At 41.6% G+C, this 10,508-nt stretch overlaps 1 long non-coding RNA gene across 1 annotated transcript; it reads left to right on the top strand.

Moving 5' to 3' along the window:
• Nucleotides 1-1,023: 1,023 nt before the first annotated feature.
• On the top strand, nucleotides 1,024-10,508 carry LOC144025390 (uncharacterized). Its single transcript, XR_013284851.1, has 2 exons — nucleotides 1,024-1,406; nucleotides 1,967-10,508. It is a non-coding gene; the product is annotated as an uncharacterized LOC144025390 (long non-coding RNA).

Consider the following 10,508-nt stretch of genomic DNA (forward strand, 5'->3'; position numbering starts at 1 on the left):
GAATCAGTATTCAAATTCGAGTACCTTTTTAGAATTGATTTGTAAACCAGAATTATTTTTACAGTTAGTTTTTGAATCATTATCAGTTTTTGAATCAGTTGTCAGGTATGAACCTGTTTTAGAATCAGAATCAGATTGAAAACCCATTCCAGAAACATAATCAGTTTAGACTCGCAATCAGTTTTGACATTAGAATCGCTTTTTGTGTCAGATTTAGAATCTGGTCCATTTCAGAAACCGATTGGCCGGTAGAAACAACTTTGGAATGAGAATTAGATTGAGAATCAGGATGTTTTCTCCAAAAGACATTTGTCATTGTGTGTATGTTTCCTAATGGGACTTCCTGTGGCGTTAGTTTGGCCAAATGCTGCTTTCTCACTGCCTGGCGTGTCTTTGCGTGGTGGTTCATTGACTTTGACAGATTGGTCGCCAGTGTGCCGCCCCCCTAATGAGCGGCATCGCCACGGTGGCAAAAGTCCGCGATGGCCTCCGAGAGAAATAGAAATTACTCTGGCAGCCATTTCCATTTCACAGCTGCTTCATTCTGGCTGCAAGTGAGCAACCCCTCAGGTGGAGAATGTGGCTCACACCTGCTGCATCCCTTTGTCATGGTTCTGGCAAGCACCCGCAAAGGACAAGATGGCGACTGCTCTTCAAATAACTGCTTCAATATGGTTGAGAAAATTGTTTTAATTTCTTTTTTATTGGCTCACTAGACACATCATTTGGTACACTTAACCCTATCCAGGCTGAATTTAAACACAGTGCGTGTGTGCAGTGCATGCAGGGATATGCTCAGGTAAATCCCTGCTCCATCCCATAATGAGTCTGTCTGAGCTGTCCAGCCAACCGACAGCCAATTGGTCAATTGCAATTACTGGTTTCCTTCCTTATCAGCCATCACAAAGACCAAGCCCGGCCCGCCAATTGGACAGGAAATTACTTCATTAGAAAGGTGGCATTTCTGTCTGTTTTTTGCCTCAATTATTTTGTGTCATGTGATGTCGATGTAACCCTGTGAACAATTAAGGGTTAAAATACAAAAAAGATAAAAAACAGAAAAATAATTAATATCATTAGAATATTATTTCAATCCATAAAAGTATTTTTATTGTGTTATTTTTTTAACACAATCTGCCGTTGACGTTAATTTATACCGGAAGTCCCTCCCCGTAGTCACTTGATTGACAGGCAGAGAGTGAACGTTGGAGAGAGGGAGAGAGAGAGCGCGAGGAACGAGCACGCTGGACGGAGTCACCGCAGCAGAGAAACCGAACGCTCAGAAACAACTTTAACGTGATTAAAACCCATTTATACAAAATTAAGTCAACGAAGACAACTGTTGAAGACAAGAGAAGTGATCAGGAACCGGGCGAATCCGCGTTTTTTGATTATTGTTGGCCTCGGTAAGCTAAACCATGCCAAGTTACCTTACATGTGCAGACAAGCTAATCGCTAAGCTATGCTAACGATTAGCCATGCTATGTTACCAGCATATTATTAAGTGTTTTAAAAACGTTTATTGATGCCTAAGCTGGTTGAGTGAAATTTTCGAAGTTAATGTGATGAAGGAAGCTTTTACACATGAGGAGAAATATTACTGAAAGTGATGTTTTTGTATATTTTGAAGTGTTTTTTTACACAGTGCTATTGAATGTCATTAACAGTCAATTCTATTGCCTGTTGCATTTCGTTGAGTATAAATAAGTATTGCAGCCAGTAATAATAAGCTGTAATTAATTTGCACTATTGTGACCACCACTATTTTGCTTTCTTAAATAAGAAATGAAAAGATGCATCATACATTTTGATATGAGACTTGGCATTGTTTTGTTAAGTTACATTACAATTTAAAAATGCTTTAGCAGCATTGTTGAAATGGCTGAACAATATTAGAGGTGTTTTCAGATAGACAATAGTTATCTCAAGTTTTTAAGATGAGTAAAATCCTGTTTGTAAAAAACAGGTCAGGTCTTTTGAACGGATCAAAAACCTCGTGGAAGATTCTGGGACCATTGATGGCGAGCCACCCAGATTGAACAGTGAGGAATCATCATTCACGGATCTCTACAGTGTGGTAGGACAGTACCAACGAACAGAACTTGACACGAACTTTTGGAAAAGGATGCAAGCGAGAAAACAAGTGATCACAGACTTTTAGACTTGACTTAACGGACTACTTAAGACGACTCTTTATTTTTTAAAGGGCCCAATTTTATTTTATTTTTAATGGTTCATTTTGTCTGTTATTGTTGTAATTGATGACATACTGTTACTAAAGTGTTTTGTTAAGTTATCTGCTCTGATGTATTCATTTATGGTCACAGCCCACTGCACTTAGCTCCGTAGTCTTACCTAGAATCATTTGCGTTGTTCTGTTAAACTGGTTACATCTTAAAAGTTGGCGAGCCAGCCAGGAGCTTTGTGTATGACTGTTTCCATATCTGAACACTGTTATTACGCCACCTAGTGATTGGTTTTTGAATTGCAAGAAAAAAAATCTATTGATTGAAATCTGATTTCTAAAATTGAAAATTAGTTTTGTGTGTTAGAAGTTAGAAATGGAGATTGTTGAAGCTGAAAACATCAAAGTTCCGAACTCTGTCATAGTTAGTGGATTGTCATATACTCATATAGATGAAGAGGTTTTGGATTTTTTGAAGCAGTATGGGTCAATTAGGAGAGTAATTGAAATTGATAACCCAGAGTCAGAATTCTATAAACAAGCCATCGTTGAGTTTGAATCGGGCGAGGCAGTGCAGTCACTTGAAACCCTCCTACCGATAAATAGACCAAGTTCTGAAGACCCTACAGTCATTCACCATGTGAAAACCTTAGCTAGTGTCTACAGTTGCACAGCTGGCACTGGAATAACTCACACTTTTTTGTCTGAGCTTAAAGACATTGCCAAATTGAGTGGAATGTCATTTGAAGATATCTTGAGGGAGGAGTTGACCAGAATAACGAAAACAATTGGAGAACAAACTTCAGAGAAAGAAGCTGTGACACTTCAAGAACAAACACCTCAGGAAACAACTCTTACCCGACCAGAGCGTGAAAGGTTAGTGACTCCACCACTCACTGCACCAACCCAGCCTAGACCCACTCCAGGTCCGCCTTTTAAAATCTTTCCACCCACTGACCCCAAACCAACCACTGGTCTAACTTCACTGAACTTTGCCGGAACAAACGCAACTTGTTTTGGAAACCAGCCTCACACTGAACCAGTTGCTCCATTCACCCCGCCTGTAGTGAGGGATCACATGAATAACTTGCCCTTGTCCCCTGATCAACTTAGCACACCCGAAGTTCAGCGTGTAGTGGTTGAGCACATTGTAAAAAGCACAGAAATCGCATCCCAGTTGAACTCTATGACAAAATTGAGACCCTTTTCAGGAAAAGTTCCTTGTTCCCAGTATGAGTTGGATTACGATACTTGGAGAACTAGCGTTGAATTCTACTTGAACGATCCCAGTGTTTCAAAATCACATTTGACAAGAAGAATTGTTGACAGCCTCTTACCCCCTGCTGCTCATGTAGTAAAACCTTTAGGTCCCCAAGCTTCTCCAATAGACTACCTGAATTTGCTTGACTCAGCATATGCCACTGTGGAAGATGGTGATGAGTTATTTGCTAAATTCCTCAGTACTCACCAGGACTCAGGAGAGAAACCATCCAGTTACCTCCACAGATTACATTCATCTTTGAGTGCAGTTGTGAAGAAAAAGACTGTGAATTCCAACGATGCAGATAAACAGCTCATAAAACAATTTTGTAGGGGATGTTGGAATAACATATTGATTGCCACCCTCCAACTTGAACAAAGACAAAATAACCCACCTACTTTTGCTGAATTTCTATTGTTGCTGCGAACCGAAGAGGATAAACAAGCCGCCAAGGCCAATCGGATGAAACTGCATCTTGGATTCACAAAGACAAAAGCCCAAGTTCACACCCAAGCTGCATCTGTTGACACCACTGAGAATGAAAACACAACTCAAGATGATAGCATCCCTTCTACCATGAAACAAATTCAGAAGCAAATAGCTGATCTTCAGGCGCAGTTGGCAGCATTTACTATCCCCAAAGTGGAAAAACCTGTGAAACCTAAAACACCAAAAACTCAGAACACCAAGCCAAAAGAAAACCATCCTCTTCCTCAAATGCAGAACTCTACTCAAACCACAAATTCTAGAAGGCCCAGGCCATGGTATTGTTTTAGATGTGGGGAGGACGGCCACATTGTCACGAGCTGCTGCAATCCAGAAAATCCAACCCTTGTTGACATGAAGAGAAAAGAGCTGAAAGAAAAACAAAAGGCTTGGGATGAGAAGAACACTTCAACTAACTCTTCACATTTAAACTAGAAGCGGCTCCTGCAGAGGGGCTATCAGGAACCGAAAACCAGCAAAGCCTCAAAAAGAAATCAAAGACAACGGCAACACTGAAAGGGCAACCAGTTAAACATTCAAGACGAATTCCGAAAGGACTTATTGGACGCAAGTGTACTGCTACTGTTGAAGTTGGAGGGGTGGAGAGTAATTGTCTACTTGATACCGGCTCTCAGGTTACCACAATATCTCAGTCATTCTACGATGATTTCCTTTCAGGCTACTTAATCAAGCCAGTGAGTGACATACTAGAGGTCGAAGGAGCCAATGGTGAACCTGTGCCTTATGCTGGTTATGTGGAAGTGAGCTTGAAGTTTCCAAAAGACTTTATCGCCTCAGAACCAGAAATTGACACACTTGCTTTGATAGTACAGGATACTCGTTCCAACAGCAGTATACCAGTACTAATCGGAACAAACACTCTTGATCCTCTCTATGAAGAGTACTGCGATGACACCACCCACAATTCTACCACATTCTGTGGGTATGCTCAAGTGCTGAAAACTCTCCAGCTACGACATCAGCAACGCACCAGTGGAAGGCTTGGCCTGGTAAAATGCAGAGGCAGCATACCTACTACAATTCCAGCCGGTCAGAAAGTTGTCCTGCAAGGATTTGCAAGTGAAAAAACAGTTGGCAATGAGCAATGGGCACTGCTAGAGTCACCAGCGATGTCATCTTTACCTGGTGGAATCTTCACCGATTGTTGCCTAGTGACCTTACCGACTCAACACCCTTTTAAGGTACCTGTAGTGCTCAGAAATGAAACGGATCATGACATAACATTACCCATCAATTGTGTCATTGCTGAGCTAACAGTAGCTCAAGAAACTATCCAAGATTCTTACCAAGACAAAAGAGCTGCCCAACCATGTGATGAATCCCTTCAGTCAAACAACTTTCAAGCTAAAGCCAGTATATTTAGTCAACAAAACATTGAACCAGACACAAAGTTAAAGTTCAATTTTGGCGATTCCTCACTTCCAGAGGAGTGGAAAACAAGAATAACCAAAAAGTTAAATGACTACTCTGATGTATTCTCTCATCATGATTTTGACTTTGGGCATGCTACAAATGTCAAACATCATATCCGACTCAAGGATGAGACACCATTCAAACAGCGACCACGTCCTATTCATCCACAGGATTTTGAAGCTGTAAGACGCCATCTCCAAACCCTTCTCGATGCTGGAATTATCAGAGAATCAGAGTCACCTTTTTCATCCCCAATTGTGGTCGTCAAAAAGAAAAATGGTGATGTAAGACTGTGCGTGGACTACAGAAAGTTAAACCTCCAGACCATTAAGGATGCATACGCCTTACCAAATCTGGAGGAATCATTTTCTGCACTCAGTGGATCTCAATGGTTCTCTGTCATGGATTTAAAATCTGGATACTACCAGGTCGAGATGGAGGAGAGCGACAAACACAAAACAGCCTTTGTCTGTCCCTTAGGATTTTGGGAGTGGAATCGTATGCCACAGGGAATAACAAATGCACCGTCTACTTTTCAGCGCTTAATGGAAAAGTGCATGGGAGATATACACCTGCGAGAAGTGCTTGTTTTCCTTGATGACTTGATTGTTTTTTCCAAATCCTTGGAGGAACATGAATCCCGACTGATCAATGTTCTGAACCGACTGAGAGAAAACGGTCTCAAGTTATCACCAGAAAAATGTAGTTTTTTCAAGACATCAGTGCGTTACTTGGGACACATTGTCTCAAGGAATGGAGTTGAAACTGATCCAGAGAAGGTTAAAGCACTCAAGACCTGGCCGAGACCTCAGACATTGAAGGAGCTGAAGTCCTTCCTTGGATTTTCCGGTTATTACCGGAGATTCGTACAGGATTATGCAAAGATCGTGAAGCCCTTGACAAACCTGACTGCAGGCTACCCACCGATCCGGAAAGGTAGCAAACCAATTAAATCTGATGGCAAGTACTTTCACCCCAAAGAGCCATTTGCAGAGAGATGGACCCCTACTTGTCAGCAGGCTTTCGAGAACATCATTGAAAAGCTCACATTGTCCCCTGTGTTAGGGTTCGCAGATCCGAAGTTACCTTATGTGCTCCATACAGATGCTAGTACAACGGGACTCGGAGCTGTGTTATACCAGGAGCAGGATGGACGAAGTCGAGTCATTGCCTACGCAAGTAGAGGATTATCACGCAGTGAAGCAAAATATCCAGCACACAAGTTGGAATTTTTAGCCCTAAAATGGGCTATCACCGAAAAATTCCATGACTACTTGTATGGTAACTACTTCAAGGTGGTAACTGATAACAACCCACTGAGGTATATACTCACCTCTGCTAAACTGGATGCTGCCAGTTATAGGTGGTTGTCTTCCCTGTCCACCTTCACATTTGACATTATGTACAGAGCAGGCAAGCAGAACCAAGACGCAGATGGGTTGTCAAGAAGACCTCAGGGTGAATTGATAAATGATGAGCAGTCGCAAGGTGAAAGTCAAAGGATACATGAGTTCACGTCACATCACCTGACTCCTGATGACAGCAAATTCTGTTGTGCTGAAACATTCAAGGCAACATGCCAGAACCACATTGTTGCTAGTGAAGGAGATCTCACCCCTTCTTGCTTAGTAGAGTCTCTTGCTATCCATCCAGATGCTATTCCTGCTGAGTTTGAAGAGGAGGAAAGTCAAGGTCTTCTTACAATTCCCAAGTATACCAATGCAGAACTTGTAAATCTTCAAAGAGCCGACCCAGTTATTAACAGCATCATAAAGATTCTACTGTCCCAAGAGCCTGTACCTGCCAACCTCAAATCACAGTCACCTGAGTTTCAGCTGATGTTCCGGGAGATGAGACGGTTTGAACTGAAAGATAATCTGTTATACAGAAGACGACATTGTGACAATAGACCTGTATGTCAACTTGTTTTGCCACACATATTGAGGCCATCAGTACTTACCAGTCTTCACAATCAAATGGGCCACCTGGGCATGGAGCGTACACTTGAGCTGGCAAGATCAAGGTTCTACTGGCCAAAGATGTCGTCTGATGTTGAGACAAAGATTCGGACCTGTGAAAGGTGTGTGAAGAGAAAAAGTCAACCAGAGAAGGCTGCGCTGTTAGTTAACATCAAAACCAGTAGGCCCCTGGAACTGGTTTGCATGGACTTCCTGTCTTTGGAACCAGACAGCCACAATACCAAAGATATCCTGGTTATTACCGACCACTTCACACGGTATGCTGTAGCTATACCTACGAAAGACCAAAAGGCCAGTACAGTCGCCAAATGTTTGTGGGACCAATTCCTCTCTCATTATGGGTTCCCAGAACGCCTCCATAGCGATCAAGGGCGTGACTTCGAGTCTCAAACCATCAAAGAGCTATGCGTTCTGGCTGGTATCCGTAAGGTGAGGACAAGCCCATATCATCCCAGAGGGAACCCAGTAGAGCGATTTAATCGCACATTGTTGAGCATGCTGGGTACTCCTTCAGGAAAAGGAAAAAACAAAGTGGCGGGAACATGTCAAGCCACTAGCTCATGCTTATAATTGCACGAGAAATGACAGCACTGGATTTTCCCCATATGAGTTGATGTTTGGACGTCAGCCAAGATTGCCGATTGACATTGCCTTTGGATTACCAGTCAAAGACAGATCGTCTACCTCACATTCGCAATATGTAAAAAATCTCAAATCTCATCTGGAAGAAAGCTACCTGTTGGCAGCTGAAAATGCAAAGAAAATAGCCGATAAGAACAAGAAAAGGTTTGATGTACGAGTAAGAGAATCTACTCTTGAAGAAGGAGATAGAGTCCTTGTACGTAACCTTCGTCTTCGGAAAAAGCACAAGCTTGCTGACCGTTGGGAGTCGAAGGTTTACATTGTGCAGAAGAGAGTGGGCGATATACCTGTCTATGTAGTGTGTCCCGAAGGTCAGGAAGGGCCGAGCCGCACATTACATCGTGACCTACTTTTACCTTGTGGGTTCATTTCAGGAGAAGATGTAGAAGCAGAAAGGCCAAAACCCACTCGTAGGCCCAGAACCCGGCAAACTCCTATTCAAACAGTTGAGCAACCACCATTTTCAGATGATGATGATGATGATGATGATGATGAGTCATCATTCTATCCAAGGAACATTTCTGAGGTGGAGACGAGACTTGTTGGACACTTACCTGCTGAAGTGGAGAACCCTACTGGAGTGGAGTATGACAGCTTACCTGAACCAGCTTCTGTAGGAATCAATCCCAACTATATAGAAAAGAACTCGATGGAACAGCAACCTGGGGAAACATTACCTGTTTTTGAATCGGAAGGAGATCCAGGACAATACAAAAAGGATACAGAAACAATTCACAATCCACTGGATACTGAGTCTGAATCAGTGGAACAACAGTCTGACCAAAGACAAAATTTTCCTGATGCTGACAGAGAATGCAATATCAAAATACCTGGAAAGGGAGAAAACTCAAAAGCACAGATGGATAAGTCATCGGGTAAGGAGAATGGAATAGAGAAGGAGAAAGAACCCTTGTGTCTTCAAGAGGAACTAATGGAGGGATCACAATTAAAATTTCAAGTGAATAACGCTCCATCAGCTCCAGATGTTGGTCGAGATTCTGTGGTCCAAGGTGAACACAGTGATACTGAGGAATGTAGTGACCATCCTCGGAGGTCCGAGCGATCCCGGAAGCCCCCAGGAAGGTTCACTTACCCCCAACTTGGAAAACCATTGATTACATTTGCCCAGACCATACTTGATGGTTTTAACCAAGCTTTGGTTGGCGCGTTTGAGAGTAATTATTCAGGGAGCAGTAGAACATGAAGGGACTCATGTCACTTCAGGGAGGGAGGATGTAACCCTGTGAACAATTAAGGGTTAAAATACAAAAAAGATAAAAAACAGAAAAATAATTAATATCATTAGAATATTATTTCAATCCATAAAAGTATTTTTATTGTGTTATTTTTTTAACACAATCTGCCGTTGACGTTAATTTATACCGGAAGTCCCTCCCCGTAGTCACTTGATTGACAGGCAGAGAGTGAACGTTGGAGAGAGGGAGAGAGAGAGCGCGAGGAACGAGCACGCTGGACGGAGTCACCGCAGCAGAGAAACCGAACGCTCAGAAACAACTTTAACGTGATTAAAACCCATTTATACAAAATTAAGTCAACGAAGACAACTGTTGAAGACAAGAGAAGTGATCAGGAACCGGGCGAATCCGCGTTTTTTGATTATTGTTGGCCTCGGTAAGCTAAACCATGCCAAGTTACCTTACATGTGCAGACAAGCTAATCGCTAAGCTATGCTAACGATTAGCCATGCTATGTTACCAGCATATTATTAAGTGTTTTAAAAACGTTTATTGATGCCTAAGCTGGTTGAGTGAAATTTTCGAAGTTAATGTGATGAAGGAAGCTTTTACACATGAGGAGAAATATTACTGAAAGTGATGTTTTTGTATATTTTGAAGTGTTTTTTACACAGTGCTATTGAATGTCATTAACAGTCAATTCTATTGCCTGTTGCATTTCGTTGAGTATAAATAAGTATTGCAGCCAGTAATAATAAGCTGTAATTAATTTGCACTATTGTGACCACCACTATTTTGCTTTCTTAAATAAGAAATGAAAAGATGCATCATACATTTTGATATGAGACTTGGCATTGTTTTGTTAAGTTACATTACAATTTAAAAATGCTTTAGCAGCATTGTTGAAATGGCTGAACAATATTAGAGGTGTTTTCAGATAGACAATAGTTATCTCAAGTTTTTAAGATGAGTAAAATCCTGTTTGTAAAAAACAGGTCAGGTCTTTTGAACGGATCAAAAACCTCGTGGAAGATTCTGGGACCATTGATGGCGAGCCACCCAGATTGAACAGTGAGGAATCATCATTCACGGATCTCTACAGTGTGGTAGGACAGTACCAACGAACAGAACTTGACACGAACTTTTGGAAAAGGATGCAAGCGAGAAAACAAGTGATCACAGACTTTTAGACTTGACTTAACGGACTACTTAAGACGACTCTTTATTTTTTAAAGGGCCCAATTTTATTTTATTTTTAATGGTTCATTTTGTCTGTTATTGTTGTAATTGATGACATACTGTTACTAAAGTGTTTTGTTAAGTTA

This window comes from Festucalex cinctus, chromosome 1 (assembly GCF_051991245.1).
Source record: "Festucalex cinctus isolate MCC-2025b chromosome 1, RoL_Fcin_1.0, whole genome shotgun sequence".
Taxonomy (NCBI): Eukaryota; Metazoa; Chordata; class Actinopteri; order Syngnathiformes; family Syngnathidae; genus Festucalex; species Festucalex cinctus.